Source organism: Hemiscyllium ocellatum, unplaced genomic scaffold (genome assembly GCF_020745735.1).
Source record: "Hemiscyllium ocellatum isolate sHemOce1 unplaced genomic scaffold, sHemOce1.pat.X.cur. scaffold_890_pat_ctg1, whole genome shotgun sequence".
NCBI classification, from domain to species: Eukaryota; Metazoa; Chordata; class Chondrichthyes; order Orectolobiformes; family Hemiscylliidae; genus Hemiscyllium; species Hemiscyllium ocellatum.
Genome location: NW_026869290.1, coordinates 96,659 through 112,324, shown reverse-complemented (window position 1 = coordinate 112,324; position 15,666 = coordinate 96,659). Strand labels below are relative to the sequence as shown.

Sequence of the window (15,666 nt, the reverse complement as noted above, 5' to 3'; positions counted from 1 at the left end):
TGGCAAACTTGTCCTTTCATCCATTTGAGACTTCCTGCTTTTTGACCACCAATCAAAACTGCCGTTCTGGAGAAGCGTCACTGGACCACAAACGTTGACTGCTTTCTTCCCCCACTCCAGATGCTGACTTTCTCCAGCAATTTCTGTTTCCCATTCTGATTTTGTTGTTACTTCGTCCCGTCGGTGGGCATATAACTCCCACGCAAACGGAGTGCAAATGAAAACCTTTAAGCAACCGGTAGCGACAAATGAATGTCAGGTTTCCCCGCTTCCTCCCTCCCTCCAATCAAAAAGGGGTCACTCCCCCTCAGAGTTTGGACCTGATCCTGCGATTAAGGTGACGCAACACCGTCCCCTGCTGCTGGCAGGCTGTACTACACCCACAGTGGAAAGTCCAAGTCATCTGAGTGGCATTGTCTGCTCTTCTCGATAGAAGGACAAAGCCCAGTGGCTGGGTTAACATGAAGGTCAACACAGAGGCAAGCTTGAGAAAGCACGTGCAGGAACTCAACCTACACTGTTGGCACCATAGAATCACCACAGTGTGGAAGCAGGCCATTCAGACGGACAGGTCCACACCGACCCTTCTGAAGAGAAACCCATGCAGATCCATGCTCGGCACTGAGGGATCCCAGCTGAAAATGTGTTGCTGGTCAAAGCACAGCAGGCCAGGCAGCATCTCAGGAATAGGGAATTCGACGTTTCGAGCATAAGCCCTTCAAAGTTCACCAGTTCCCAATGTTGGGGACGTCCAGAACCAGGGGTCACAGTCTCAGAATGAAGGGCAAGCGATTCTGGAAGAATTTTTCTCTCAGAGAGTGGTGAGCCTGTGGACTTGTCTCCCACAGGAAGATGCGGTTAAGACGGTTTGGGAGATACGTTCAATAGCGAGCCGGACGTGGAACTTGCAGCTAAAGTGATCCAGGGGTACGGAGAGGAAGCTGGAGTGGTCACTGAAATGGCATGTTCAGTCATGATGATCTTGAATGGTGGTGATGTCTCGAAGGGCTGAATGGAACGAGTGAGGAGTGCAGTTGCTGGAAATCAGAGTCTCGATTGGAGTGGTGCTGGAAAAACAAAGCAAGTCAGGCAGCATCCTGATTTTCCTGCTCCTCGGATGCTGCCTGACTTGAAGGGCTGAATGGCCTACTCCTGCACTTCTTTTCTATGTTTCCATGTTGAACGCATGGCTCAGAGACTGACGTGAGTTGGAAGTAAACCTGCGATTAACTGTTCGTCCTCACGATTTTATAAACATCAAGAAATTGTTGGCAAAGTGTTTCGACGTTTACAGTGGAGCTGATGCAGCGTGCAGTAAAGTCACCACCGTCCTCCAGGAGCACTGCTCTCTGATGAGGGAGCGATTGATGGGTGGGAGTTGAAGCTGAGGGGACGAGCTTGAAAAGGGCAATCTTTCATGTTGAGTCCATTTGGCAGCGGGAATTGAAGCCAGGCTGCTGGATTTGTGCTGTATTCCAGGCCAGCGTATGAATCAGTTTGTCAGAAGCAGGTAACGGGAGAGCGCGTGGATCAGCAGCGGACCAAGTTTAACACAGATGGTAGGGCACAACGAAAAGGCTGTTTTACAGCAGCGGCGGATTACTTGAAAGATAGATATTCACAGAATAAAACATGAAAACAACAATAACTGATATCTTAATCATCTCCACAGAGGTAGAAGATGATCTAAAGAAAAACTCAAATTGACAACAAATCAAGATTACACATAAGCACATTCTATCTAATACCCATGTCGCAGAGCGCAAAGCCGTGCAATCCTCGGTAGTATAGTGGTTAGTATCCCCGCCTGTCACGCGGGAGACCGGGGTTCAATTCCCCGCCGGGGAGTCGGCGGCATTTTGAGAGGCACGCACCATATCTCAATGCAGGAGTGCCCAATTCAAGTCCCGTTTGCTCCAAAGGCGTGCATTCACATGTCCGAGCGGCCTGCTCTTGCCAACAAACCAAACATGTCGTAGTCTCGATTCTGCTCTCCCTGGCAAACTTGTCCTTTCATCCATTTGAGACTTCCTGCTTTTTGACCACCAATCAAAACTGCCGTTCTGGAGAAGCGTCACTGGACCACAAACGTTGACTGCTTTCTTCCCCCACTCCAGATGCTGACTTTCTCCAGCAATTTCTGTTTCCCATTCTGATTTTGTTGTTACTTCGTCCCGTCGGTGGGCATATAACTCCCACGCAAACGGAGTGCAAATGAAAACCTTTAAGCAACCGGTAGCGACAAATGAATGTCAGGTTTCCCCGCTTCCTCCCTCCCTCCAATCAAAAAGGGGTCACTCCCCCTCAGAGTTTGGACCTGATCCTGCGATTAAGGTGACGCAACACCGTCCCCTGCTGCTGGCAGGCTGTACTACACCCACAGTGGAAAGTCCAAGTCATCTGAGTGGCATTGTCTGCTCTTCTCGATAGAAGGACAAAGCCCAGTGGCTGGGTTAACATGAAGGTCAACACAGAGGCAAGCTTGAGAAAGCACGTGCAGGAACTCAACCTACACTGTTGGCACCATAGAATCACCACAGTGTGGAAGCAGGCCATTCAGACGGACAGGTCCACACCGACCCTTCTGAAGAGAAACCCATGCAGATCCATGCTCGGCACTGAGGGATCCCAGCTGAAAATGTGTTGCTGGTCAAAGCACAGCAGGCCAGGCAGCATCTCAGGAATAGGGAATTCGACGTTTCGAGCATAAGCCCTTCAAAGTTCACCAGTTCCCAATGTTGGGGACGTCCAGAACCAGGGGTCACAGTCTCAGAATGAAGGGCAAGCGATTCTGGAAGAATTTTTCTCTCAGAGAGTGGTGAGCCTGTGGACTTGTCTCCCACAGGAAGATGCGGTTAAGACGGTTTGGGAGATACGTTCAATAGCGAGCCGGACGTGGAACTTGCAGCTAAAGTGATCCAGGGGTACGGAGAGGAAGCTGGAGTGGTCACTGAAATGGCATGTTCAGTCATGATGATCTTGAATGGTGGTGATGTCTCGAAGGGCTGAATGGAACGAGTGAGGAGTGCAGTTGCTGGAAATCAGAGTCTCGATTGGAGTGGTGCTGGAAAAACAAAGCAAGTCAGGCAGCATCCTGATTTTCCTGCTCCTCGGATGCTGCCTGACTTGAAGGGCTGAATGGCCTACTCCTGCACTTCTTTTCTATGTTTCCATGTTGAACGCATGGCTCAGAGACTGACGTGAGTTGGAAGTAAACCTGCGATTAACTGTTCGTCCTCACGATTTTATAAACATCAAGAAATTGTTGGCAAAGTGTTTCGACGTTTACAGTGGAGCTGATGCAGCGTGCAGTAAAGTCACCACCGTCCTCCAGGAGCACTGCTCTCTGATGAGGGAGCGATTGATGGGTGGGAGTTGAAGCTGAGGGGACGAGCTTGAAAAGGGCAATCTTTCATGTTGAGTCCATTTGGCAGCGGGAATTGAAGCCAGGCTGCTGGATTTGTGCTGTATTCCAGGCCAGCGTATGAATCAGTTTGTCAGAAGCAGGTAACGGGAGAGCGCGTGGATCAGCAGCGGACCAAGTTTAACACAGATGGTAGGGCACAACGAAAAGGCTGTTTTACAGCAGCGGCGGATTACTTGAAAGATAGATATTCACAGAATAAAACATGAAAACAACAATAACTGATATCTTAATCATCTCCACAGAGGTAGAAGATGATCTAAAGAAAAACTCAAATTGACAACAAATCAAGATTACACATAAGCACATTCTATCTAATACCCATGTCGCAGAGCGCAAAGCCGTGCAATCCTCGGTAGTATAGTGGTTAGTATCCCCGCCTGTCACGCGGGAGACCGGGGTTCAATTCCCCGCCGGGGAGTCGGCGGCATTTTGAGAGGCACGCACCATATCTCAATGCAGGAGTGCCCAATTCAAGTCCCGTTTGCTCCAAAGGCGTGCATTCACATGTCCGAGCGGCCTGCTCTTGCCAACAAACCAAACATGTCGTAGTCTCGATTCTGCTCTCCCTGGCAAACTTGTCCTTTCATCCATTTGAGACTTCCTGCTTTTTGACCACCAATCAAAACTGCCGTTCTGGAGAAGCGTCACTGGACCACAAACGTTGACTGCTTTCTTCCCCCACTCCAGATGCTGACTTTCTCCAGCAATTTCTGTTTCCCATTCTGATTTTGTTGTTACTTCGTCCCGTCGGTGGGCATATAACTCCCACGCAAACGGAGTGCAAATGAAAACCTTTAAGCAACCGGTAGCGACAAATGAATGTCAGGTTTCCCCGCTTCCTCCCTCCCTCCAATCAAAAAGGGGTCACTCCCCCTCAGAGTTTGGACCTGATCCTGCGATTAAGGTGACGCAACACCGTCCCCTGCTGCTGGCAGGCTGTACTACACCCACAGTGGAAAGTCCAAGTCATCTGAGTGGCATTGTCTGCTCTTCTCGATAGAAGGACAAAGCCCAGTGGCTGGGTTAACATGAAGGTCAACACAGAGGCAAGCTTGAGAAAGCACGTGCAGGAACTCAACCTACACTGTTGGCACCATAGAATCACCACAGTGTGGAAGCAGGCCATTCAGACGGACAGGTCCACACCGACCCTTCTGAAGAGAAACCCATGCAGATCCATGCTCGGCACTGAGGGATCCCAGCTGAAAATGTGTTGCTGGTCAAAGCACAGCAGGCCAGGCAGCATCTCAGGAATAGGGAATTCGACGTTTCGAGCATAAGCCCTTCAAAGTTCACCAGTTCCCAATGTTGGGGACGTCCAGAACCAGGGGTCACAGTCTCAGAATGAAGGGCAAGCGATTCTGGAAGAATTTTTCTCTCAGAGAGTGGTGAGCCTGTGGACTTGTCTCCCACAGGAAGATGCGGTTAAGACGGTTTGGGAGATACGTTCAATAGCGAGCCGGACGTGGAACTTGCAGCTAAAGTGATCCAGGGGTACGGAGAGGAAGCTGGAGTGGTCACTGAAATGGCATGTTCAGTCATGATGATCTTGAATGGTGGTGATGTCTCGAAGGGCTGAATGGAACGAGTGAGGAGTGCAGTTGCTGGAAATCAGAGTCTCGATTGGAGTGGTGCTGGAAAAACAAAGCAAGTCAGGCAGCATCCTGATTTTCCTGCTCCTCGGATGCTGCCTGACTTGAAGGGCTGAATGGCCTACTCCTGCACTTCTTTTCTATGTTTCCATGTTGAACGCATGGCTCAGAGACTGACGTGAGTTGGAAGTAAACCTGCGATTAACTGTTCGTCCTCACGATTTTATAAACATCAAGAAATTGTTGGCAAAGTGTTTCGACGTTTACAGTGGAGCTGATGCAGCGTGCAGTAAAGTCACCACCGTCCTCCAGGAGCACTGCTCTCTGATGAGGGAGCGATTGATGGGTGGGAGTTGAAGCTGAGGGGACGAGCTTGAAAAGGGCAATCTTTCATGTTGAGTCCATTTGGCAGCGGGAATTGAAGCCAGGCTGCTGGATTTGTGCTGTATTCCAGGCCAGCGTATGAATCAGTTTGTCAGAAGCAGGTAACGGGAGAGCGCGTGGATCAGCAGCGGACCAAGTTTAACACAGATGGTAGGGCACAACGAAAAGGCTGTTTTACAGCAGCGGCGGATTACTTGAAAGATAGATATTCACAGAATAAAACATGAAAACAACAATAACTGATATCTTAATCATCTCCACAGAGGTAGAAGATGATCTAAAGAAAAACTCAAATTGACAACAAATCAAGATTACACATAAGCACATTCTATCTAATACCCATGTCGCAGAGCGCAAAGCCGTGCAATCCTCGGTAGTATAGTGGTTAGTATCCCCGCCTGTCACGCGGGAGACCGGGGTTCAATTCCCCGCCGGGGAGTCGGCGGCATTTTGAGAGGCACGCACCATATCTCAATGCAGGAGTGCCCAATTCAAGTCCCGTTTGCTCCAAAGGCGTGCATTCACATGTCCGAGCGGCCTGCTCTTGCCAACAAACCAAACATGTCGTAGTCTCGATTCTGCTCTCCCTGGCAAACTTGTCCTTTCATCCATTTGAGACTTCCTGCTTTTTGACCACCAATCAAAACTGCCGTTCTGGAGAAGCGTCACTGGACCACAAACGTTGACTGCTTTCTTCCCCCACTCCAGATGCTGACTTTCTCCAGCAATTTCTGTTTCCCATTCTGATTTTGTTGTTACTTCGTCCCGTCGGTGGGCATATAACTCCCACGCAAACGGAGTGCAAATGAAAACCTTTAAGCAACCGGTAGCGACAAATGAATGTCAGGTTTCCCCGCTTCCTCCCTCCCTCCAATCAAAAAGGGGTCACTCCCCCTCAGAGTTTGGACCTGATCCTGCGATTAAGGTGACGCAACACCGTCCCCTGCTGCTGGCAGGCTGTACTACACCCACAGTGGAAAGTCCAAGTCATCTGAGTGGCATTGTCTGCTCTTCTCGATAGAAGGACAAAGCCCAGTGGCTGGGTTAACATGAAGGTCAACACAGAGGCAAGCTTGAGAAAGCACGTGCAGGAACTCAACCTACACTGTTGGCACCATAGAATCACCACAGTGTGGAAGCAGGCCATTCAGACGGACAGGTCCACACCGACCCTTCTGAAGAGAAACCCATGCAGATCCATGCTCGGCACTGAGGGATCCCAGCTGAAAATGTGTTGCTGGTCAAAGCACAGCAGGCCAGGCAGCATCTCAGGAATAGGGAATTCGACGTTTCGAGCATAAGCCCTTCAAAGTTCACCAGTTCCCAATGTTGGGGACGTCCAGAACCAGGGGTCACAGTCTCAGAATGAAGGGCAAGCGATTCTGGAAGAATTTTTCTCTCAGAGAGTGGTGAGCCTGTGGACTTGTCTCCCACAGGAAGATGCGGTTAAGACGGTTTGGGAGATACGTTCAATAGCGAGCCGGACGTGGAACTTGCAGCTAAAGTGATCCAGGGGTACGGAGAGGAAGCTGGAGTGGTCACTGAAATGGCATGTTCAGTCATGATGATCTTGAATGGTGGTGATGTCTCGAAGGGCTGAATGGAACGAGTGAGGAGTGCAGTTGCTGGAAATCAGAGTCTCGATTGGAGTGGTGCTGGAAAAACAAAGCAAGTCAGGCAGCATCCTGATTTTCCTGCTCCTCGGATGCTGCCTGACTTGAAGGGCTGAATGGCCTACTCCTGCACTTCTTTTCTATGTTTCCATGTTGAACGCATGGCTCAGAGACTGACGTGAGTTGGAAGTAAACCTGCGATTAACTGTTCGTCCTCACGATTTTATAAACATCAAGAAATTGTTGGCAAAGTGTTTCGACGTTTACAGTGGAGCTGATGCAGCGTGCAGTAAAGTCACCACCGTCCTCCAGGAGCACTGCTCTCTGATGAGGGAGCGATTGATGGGTGGGAGTTGAAGCTGAGGGGACGAGCTTGAAAAGGGCAATCTTTCATGTTGAGTCCATTTGGCAGCGGGAATTGAAGCCAGGCTGCTGGATTTGTGCTGTATTCCAGGCCAGCGTATGAATCAGTTTGTCAGAAGCAGGTAACGGGAGAGCGCGTGGATCAGCAGCGGACCAAGTTTAACACAGATGGTAGGGCACAACGAAAAGGCTGTTTTACAGCAGCGGCGGATTACTTGAAAGATAGATATTCACAGAATAAAACATGAAAACAACAATAACTGATATCTTAATCATCTCCACAGAGGTAGAAGATGATCTAAAGAAAAACTCAAATTGACAACAAATCAAGATTACACATAAGCACATTCTATCTAATACCCATGTCGCAGAGCGCAAAGCCGTGCAATCCTCGGTAGTATAGTGGTTAGTATCCCCGCCTGTCACGCGGGAGACCGGGGTTCAATTCCCCGCCGGGGAGTCGGCGGCATTTTGAGAGGCACGCACCATATCTCAATGCAGGAGTGCCCAATTCAAGTCCCGTTTGCTCCAAAGGCGTGCATTCACATGTCCGAGCGGCCTGCTCTTGCCAACAAACCAAACATGTCGTAGTCTCGATTCTGCTCTCCCTGGCAAACTTGTCCTTTCATCCATTTGAGACTTCCTGCTTTTTGACCACCAATCAAAACTGCCGTTCTGGAGAAGCGTCACTGGACCACAAACGTTGACTGCTTTCTTCCCCCACTCCAGATGCTGACTTTCTCCAGCAATTTCTGTTTCCCATTCTGATTTTGTTGTTACTTCGTCCCGTCGGTGGGCATATAACTCCCACGCAAACGGAGTGCAAATGAAAACCTTTAAGCAACCGGTAGCGACAAATGAATGTCAGGTTTCCCCGCTTCCTCCCTCCCTCCAATCAAAAAGGGGTCACTCCCCCTCAGAGTTTGGACCTGATCCTGCGATTAAGGTGACGCAACACCGTCCCCTGCTGCTGGCAGGCTGTACTACACCCACAGTGGAAAGTCCAAGTCATCTGAGTGGCATTGTCTGCTCTTCTCGATAGAAGGACAAAGCCCAGTGGCTGGGTTAACATGAAGGTCAACACAGAGGCAAGCTTGAGAAAGCACGTGCAGGAACTCAACCTACACTGTTGGCACCATAGAATCACCACAGTGTGGAAGCAGGCCATTCAGACGGACAGGTCCACACCGACCCTTCTGAAGAGAAACCCATGCAGATCCATGCTCGGCACTGAGGGATCCCAGCTGAAAATGTGTTGCTGGTCAAAGCACAGCAGGCCAGGCAGCATCTCAGGAATAGGGAATTCGACGTTTCGAGCATAAGCCCTTCAAAGTTCACCAGTTCCCAATGTTGGGGACGTCCAGAACCAGGGGTCACAGTCTCAGAATGAAGGGCAAGCGATTCTGGAAGAATTTTTCTCTCAGAGAGTGGTGAGCCTGTGGACTTGTCTCCCACAGGAAGATGCGGTTAAGACGGTTTGGGAGATACGTTCAATAGCGAGCCGGACGTGGAACTTGCAGCTAAAGTGATCCAGGGGTACGGAGAGGAAGCTGGAGTGGTCACTGAAATGGCATGTTCAGTCATGATGATCTTGAATGGTGGTGATGTCTCGAAGGGCTGAATGGAACGAGTGAGGAGTGCAGTTGCTGGAAATCAGAGTCTCGATTGGAGTGGTGCTGGAAAAACAAAGCAAGTCAGGCAGCATCCTGATTTTCCTGCTCCTCGGATGCTGCCTGACTTGAAGGGCTGAATGGCCTACTCCTGCACTTCTTTTCTATGTTTCCATGTTGAACGCATGGCTCAGAGACTGACGTGAGTTGGAAGTAAACCTGCGATTAACTGTTCGTCCTCACGATTTTATAAACATCAAGAAATTGTTGGCAAAGTGTTTCGACGTTTACAGTGGAGCTGATGCAGCGTGCAGTAAAGTCACCACCGTCCTCCAGGAGCACTGCTCTCTGATGAGGGAGCGATTGATGGGTGGGAGTTGAAGCTGAGGGGACGAGCTTGAAAAGGGCAATCTTTCATGTTGAGTCCATTTGGCAGCGGGAATTGAAGCCAGGCTGCTGGATTTGTGCTGTATTCCAGGCCAGCGTATGAATCAGTTTGTCAGAAGCAGGTAACGGGAGAGCGCGTGGATCAGCAGCGGACCAAGTTTAACACAGATGGTAGGGCACAACGAAAAGGCTGTTTTACAGCAGCGGCGGATTACTTGAAAGATAGATATTCACAGAATAAAACATGAAAACAACAATAACTGATATCTTAATCATCTCCACAGAGGTAGAAGATGATCTAAAGAAAAACTCAAATTGACAACAAATCAAGATTACACATAAGCACATTCTATCTAATACCCATGTCGCAGAGCGCAAAGCCGTGCAATCCTCGGTAGTATAGTGGTTAGTATCCCCGCCTGTCACGCGGGAGACCGGGGTTCAATTCCCCGCCGGGGAGTCGGCGGCATTTTGAGAGGCACGCACCATATCTCAATGCAGGAGTGCCCAATTCAAGTCCCGTTTGCTCCAAAGGCGTGCATTCACATGTCCGAGCGGCCTGCTCTTGCCAACAAACCAAACATGTCGTAGTCTCGATTCTGCTCTCCCTGGCAAACTTGTCCTTTCATCCATTTGAGACTTCCTGCTTTTTGACCACCAATCAAAACTGCCGTTCTGGAGAAGCGTCACTGGACCACAAACGTTGACTGCTTTCTTCCCCCACTCCAGATGCTGACTTTCTCCAGCAATTTCTGTTTCCCATTCTGATTTTGTTGTTACTTCGTCCCGTCGGTGGGCATATAACTCCCACGCAAACGGAGTGCAAATGAAAACCTTTAAGCAACCGGTAGCGACAAATGAATGTCAGGTTTCCCCGCTTCCTCCCTCCCTCCAATCAAAAAGGGGTCACTCCCCCTCAGAGTTTGGACCTGATCCTGCGATTAAGGTGACGCAACACCGTCCCCTGCTGCTGGCAGGCTGTACTACACCCACAGTGGAAAGTCCAAGTCATCTGAGTGGCATTGTCTGCTCTTCTCGATAGAAGGACAAAGCCCAGTGGCTGGGTTAACATGAAGGTCAACACAGAGGCAAGCTTGAGAAAGCACGTGCAGGAACTCAACCTACACTGTTGGCACCATAGAATCACCACAGTGTGGAAGCAGGCCATTCAGACGGACAGGTCCACACCGACCCTTCTGAAGAGAAACCCATGCAGATCCATGCTCGGCACTGAGGGATCCCAGCTGAAAATGTGTTGCTGGTCAAAGCACAGCAGGCCAGGCAGCATCTCAGGAATAGGGAATTCGACGTTTCGAGCATAAGCCCTTCAAAGTTCACCAGTTCCCAATGTTGGGGACGTCCAGAACCAGGGGTCACAGTCTCAGAATGAAGGGCAAGCGATTCTGGAAGAATTTTTCTCTCAGAGAGTGGTGAGCCTGTGGACTTGTCTCCCACAGGAAGATGCGGTTAAGACGGTTTGGGAGATACGTTCAATAGCGAGCCGGACGTGGAACTTGCAGCTAAAGTGATCCAGGGGTACGGAGAGGAAGCTGGAGTGGTCACTGAAATGGCATGTTCAGTCATGATGATCTTGAATGGTGGTGATGTCTCGAAGGGCTGAATGGAACGAGTGAGGAGTGCAGTTGCTGGAAATCAGAGTCTCGATTGGAGTGGTGCTGGAAAAACAAAGCAAGTCAGGCAGCATCCTGATTTTCCTGCTCCTCGGATGCTGCCTGACTTGAAGGGCTGAATGGCCTACTCCTGCACTTCTTTTCTATGTTTCCATGTTGAACGCATGGCTCAGAGACTGACGTGAGTTGGAAGTAAACCTGCGATTAACTGTTCGTCCTCACGATTTTATAAACATCAAGAAATTGTTGGCAAAGTGTTTCGACGTTTACAGTGGAGCTGATGCAGCGTGCAGTAAAGTCACCACCGTCCTCCAGGAGCACTGCTCTCTGATGAGGGAGCGATTGATGGGTGGGAGTTGAAGCTGAGGGGACGAGCTTGAAAAGGGCAATCTTTCATGTTGAGTCCATTTGGCAGCGGGAATTGAAGCCAGGCTGCTGGATTTGTGCTGTATTCCAGGCCAGCGTATGAATCAGTTTGTCAGAAGCAGGTAACGGGAGAGCGCGTGGATCAGCAGCGGACCAAGTTTAACACAGATGGTAGGGCACAACGAAAAGGCTGTTTTACAGCAGCGGCGGATTACTTGAAAGATAGATATTCACAGAATAAAACATGAAAACAACAATAACTGATATCTTAATCATCTCCACAGAGGTAGAAGATGATCTAAAGAAAAACTCAAATTGACAACAAATCAAGATTACACATAAGCACATTCTATCTAATACCCATGTCGCAGAGCGCAAAGCCGTGCAATCCTCGGTAGTATAGTGGTTAGTATCCCCGCCTGTCACGCGGGAGACCGGGGTTCAATTCCCCGCCGGGGAGTCGGCGGCATTTTGAGAGGCACGCACCATATCTCAATGCAGGAGTGCCCAATTCAAGTCCCGTTTGCTCCAAAGGCGTGCATTCACATGTCCGAGCGGCCTGCTCTTGCCAACAAACCAAACATGTCGTAGTCTCGATTCTGCTCTCCCTGGCAAACTTGTCCTTTCATCCATTTGAGACTTCCTGCTTTTTGACCACCAATCAAAACTGCCGTTCTGGAGAAGCGTCACTGGACCACAAACGTTGACTGCTTTCTTCCCCCACTCCAGATGCTGACTTTCTCCAGCAATTTCTGTTTCCCATTCTGATTTTGTTGTTACTTCGTCCCGTCGGTGGGCATATAACTCCCACGCAAACGGAGTGCAAATGAAAACCTTTAAGCAACCGGTAGCGACAAATGAATGTCAGGTTTCCCCGCTTCCTCCCTCCCTCCAATCAAAAAGGGGTCACTCCCCCTCAGAGTTTGGACCTGATCCTGCGATTAAGGTGACGCAACACCGTCCCCTGCTGCTGGCAGGCTGTACTACACCCACAGTGGAAAGTCCAAGTCATCTGAGTGGCATTGTCTGCTCTTCTCGATAGAAGGACAAAGCCCAGTGGCTGGGTTAACATGAAGGTCAACACAGAGGCAAGCTTGAGAAAGCACGTGCAGGAACTCAACCTACACTGTTGGCACCATAGAATCACCACAGTGTGGAAGCAGGCCATTCAGACGGACAGGTCCACACCGACCCTTCTGAAGAGAAACCCATGCAGATCCATGCTCGGCACTGAGGGATCCCAGCTGAAAATGTGTTGCTGGTCAAAGCACAGCAGGCCAGGCAGCATCTCAGGAATAGGGAATTCGACGTTTCGAGCATAAGCCCTTCAAAGTTCACCAGTTCCCAATGTTGGGGACGTCCAGAACCAGGGGTCACAGTCTCAGAATGAAGGGCAAGCGATTCTGGAAGAATTTTTCTCTCAGAGAGTGGTGAGCCTGTGGACTTGTCTCCCACAGGAAGATGCGGTTAAGACGGTTTGGGAGATACGTTCAATAGCGAGCCGGACGTGGAACTTGCAGCTAAAGTGATCCAGGGGTACGGAGAGGAAGCTGGAGTGGTCACTGAAATGGCATGTTCAGTCATGATGATCTTGAATGGTGGTGATGTCTCGAAGGGCTGAATGGAACGAGTGAGGAGTGCAGTTGCTGGAAATCAGAGTCTCGATTGGAGTGGTGCTGGAAAAACAAAGCAAGTCAGGCAGCATCCTGATTTTCCTGCTCCTCGGATGCTGCCTGACTTGAAGGGCTGAATGGCCTACTCCTGCACTTCTTTTCTATGTTTCCATGTTGAACGCATGGCTCAGAGACTGACGTGAGTTGGAAGTAAACCTGCGATTAACTGTTCGTCCTCACGATTTTATAAACATCAAGAAATTGTTGGCAAAGTGTTTCGACGTTTACAGTGGAGCTGATGCAGCGTGCAGTAAAGTCACCACCGTCCTCCAGGAGCACTGCTCTCTGATGAGGGAGCGATTGATGGGTGGGAGTTGAAGCTGAGGGGACGAGCTTGAAAAGGGCAATCTTTCATGTTGAGTCCATTTGGCAGCGGGAATTGAAGCCAGGCTGCTGGATTTGTGCTGTATTCCAGGCCAGCGTATGAATCAGTTTGTCAGAAGCAGGTAACGGGAGAGCGCGTGGATCAGCAGCGGACCAAGTTTAACACAGATGGTAGGGCACAACGAAAAGGCTGTTTTACAGCAGCGGCGGATTACTTGAAAGATAGATATTCACAGAATAAAACATGAAAACAACAATAACTGATATCTTAATCATCTCCACAGAGGTAGAAGATGATCTAAAGAAAAACTCAAATTGACAACAAATCAAGATTACACATAAGCACATTCTATCTAATACCCATGTCGCAGAGCGCAAAGCCGTGCAATCCTCGGTAGTATAGTGGTTAGTATCCCCGCCTGTCACGCGGGAGACCGGGGTTCAATTCCCCGCCGGGGAGTCGGCGGCATTTTGAGAGGCACGCACCATATCTCAATGCAGGAGTGCCCAATTCAAGTCCCGTTTGCTCCAAAGGCGTGCATTCACATGTCCGAGCGGCCTGCTCTTGCCAACAAACCAAACATGTCGTAGTCTCGATTCTGCTCTCCCTGGCAAACTTGTCCTTTCATCCATTTGAGACTTCCTGCTTTTTGACCACCAATCAAAACTGCCGTTCTGGAGAAGCGTCACTGGACCACAAACGTTGACTGCTTTCTTCCCCCACTCCAGATGCTGACTTTCTCCAGCAATTTCTGTTTCCCATTCTGATTTTGTTGTTACTTCGTCCCGTCGGTGGGCATATAACTCCCACGCAAACGGAGTGCAAATGAAAACCTTTAAGCAACCGGTAGCGACAAATGAATGTCAGGTTTCCCCGCTTCCTCCCTCCCTCCAATCAAAAAGGGGTCACTCCCCCTCAGAGTTTGGACCTGATCCTGCGATTAAGGTGACGCAACACCGTCCCCTGCTGCTGGCAGGCTGTACTACACCCACAGTGGAAAGTCCAAGTCATCTGAGTGGCATTGTCTGCTCTTCTCGATAGAAGGACAAAGCCCAGTGGCTGGGTTAACATGAAGGTCAACACAGAGGCAAGCTTGAGAAAGCACGTGCAGGAACTCAACCTACACTGTTGGCACCATAGAATCACCACAGTGTGGAAGCAGGCCATTCAGACGGACAGGTCCACACCGACCCTTCTGAAGAGAAACCCATGCAGATCCATGCTCGGCACTGAGGGATCCCAGCTGAAAATGTGTTGCTGGTCAAAGCACAGCAGGCCAGGCAGCATCTCAGGAATAGGGAATTCGACGTTTCGAGCATAAGCCCTTCAAAGTTCACCAGTTCCCAATGTTGGGGACGTCCAGAACCAGGGGTCACAGTCTCAGAATGAAGGGCAAGCGATTCTGGAAGAATTTTTCTCTCAGAGAGTGGTGAGCCTGTGGACTTGTCTCCCACAGGAAGATGCGGTTAAGACGGTTTGGGAGATACGTTCAATAGCGAGCCGGACGTGGAACTTGCAGCTAAAGTGATCCAGGGGTACGGAGAGGAAGCTGGAGTGGTCACTGAAATGGCATGTTCAGTCATGATGATCTTGAATGGTGGTGATGATGTCTCGAAGGGCTGAATGGAACGAGTGAGGAGTGCAGTTGCTGGAAATCAGAGTCTCGATTGGAGTGGTGCTGGAAAAACAAAGCATCCTGATTTTCCTGCTCCTCGGATGCTGCCTGACTTGAAGGGCTGAATGGCCTACTCCTGCACTTCTTTTCTATGTTTCCATGTTGAACGCATGGCTCAGAGACTGACGTGAGTTGGAAGTAAACCTGCGATTAACTGTTCGTCCTCATGATTTTATAAACATCAAGAAATTGTTGGCAAAGTGTTTCGACGTTTACAGTGGAGCTGATGCAGCGTGCAGTAAAGTCACCACCGTCCTCCAGGAGCACTGCTCTCTGATGAGGGAGCGATTGATGGGTGGGAGTTGAAGCTGAGGGGACGAGCTTGAAAAGGGCAATCTTTCATGTTGAGTCCATTTGGCAGCGGGAATTGAAGCCAGGCTGCTGGATTTGTGCTGTATTCCAGGCCAGCGTATGAATCAGTTTGTCAGAAGCAGGTAACGGGAGAGCGCGTGGATCAGCAGCGGACCAAGTTTAACACAGATGGTAGGGCACAACGAAAAGGCTGTTTTACAGCAGCGGCGGATTACTTGAAAGATAGATATTGACACAATAAAACATGAAAACAACAATAACTGATATCTTAATCATCTCCACAGAGGTAGAAGATGATCTAAAGAAAA

At 49.6% G+C, this 15,666-nt stretch overlaps 7 non-coding genes across 7 annotated transcripts; all 7 read left to right on the top strand.

Moving 5' to 3' along the window:
• The first annotated feature begins 1,776 nt into the window (after nucleotides 1–1,776).
• Nucleotides 1,777–1,848, top strand: trnad-guc (transfer RNA aspartic acid (anticodon GUC)). Its single transcript has one exon. It is a non-coding gene; the product is annotated as a tRNA-Asp (tRNA).
• Nucleotides 1,849–3,773: 1,925 nt separating this feature from the next.
• Nucleotides 3,774–3,845, top strand: trnad-guc (transfer RNA aspartic acid (anticodon GUC)). Its single transcript has one exon. It is a non-coding gene; the product is annotated as a tRNA-Asp (tRNA).
• A 1,925-nt stretch (nucleotides 3,846–5,770) lies between these two features.
• Nucleotides 5,771–5,842, top strand: trnad-guc (transfer RNA aspartic acid (anticodon GUC)). The gene has a single exon. It is a non-coding gene; the product is annotated as a tRNA-Asp (tRNA).
• A 1,925-nt stretch (nucleotides 5,843–7,767) lies between these two features.
• trnad-guc (transfer RNA aspartic acid (anticodon GUC)) lies at nucleotides 7,768–7,839 on the top strand. The gene has a single exon. It is a non-coding gene; the product is annotated as a tRNA-Asp (tRNA).
• Nucleotides 7,840–9,764: 1,925 nt separating this feature from the next.
• On the top strand, nucleotides 9,765–9,836 carry trnad-guc (transfer RNA aspartic acid (anticodon GUC)). The gene has a single exon. It is a non-coding gene; the product is annotated as a tRNA-Asp (tRNA).
• A 1,925-nt stretch (nucleotides 9,837–11,761) lies between these two features.
• trnad-guc (transfer RNA aspartic acid (anticodon GUC)) lies at nucleotides 11,762–11,833 on the top strand. The gene has a single exon. It is a non-coding gene; the product is annotated as a tRNA-Asp (tRNA).
• A 1,925-nt stretch (nucleotides 11,834–13,758) lies between these two features.
• trnad-guc (transfer RNA aspartic acid (anticodon GUC)) lies at nucleotides 13,759–13,830 on the top strand. The gene has a single exon. It is a non-coding gene; the product is annotated as a tRNA-Asp (tRNA).
• The last annotated feature ends 1,836 nt before the right edge of the window (nucleotides 13,831–15,666 follow it).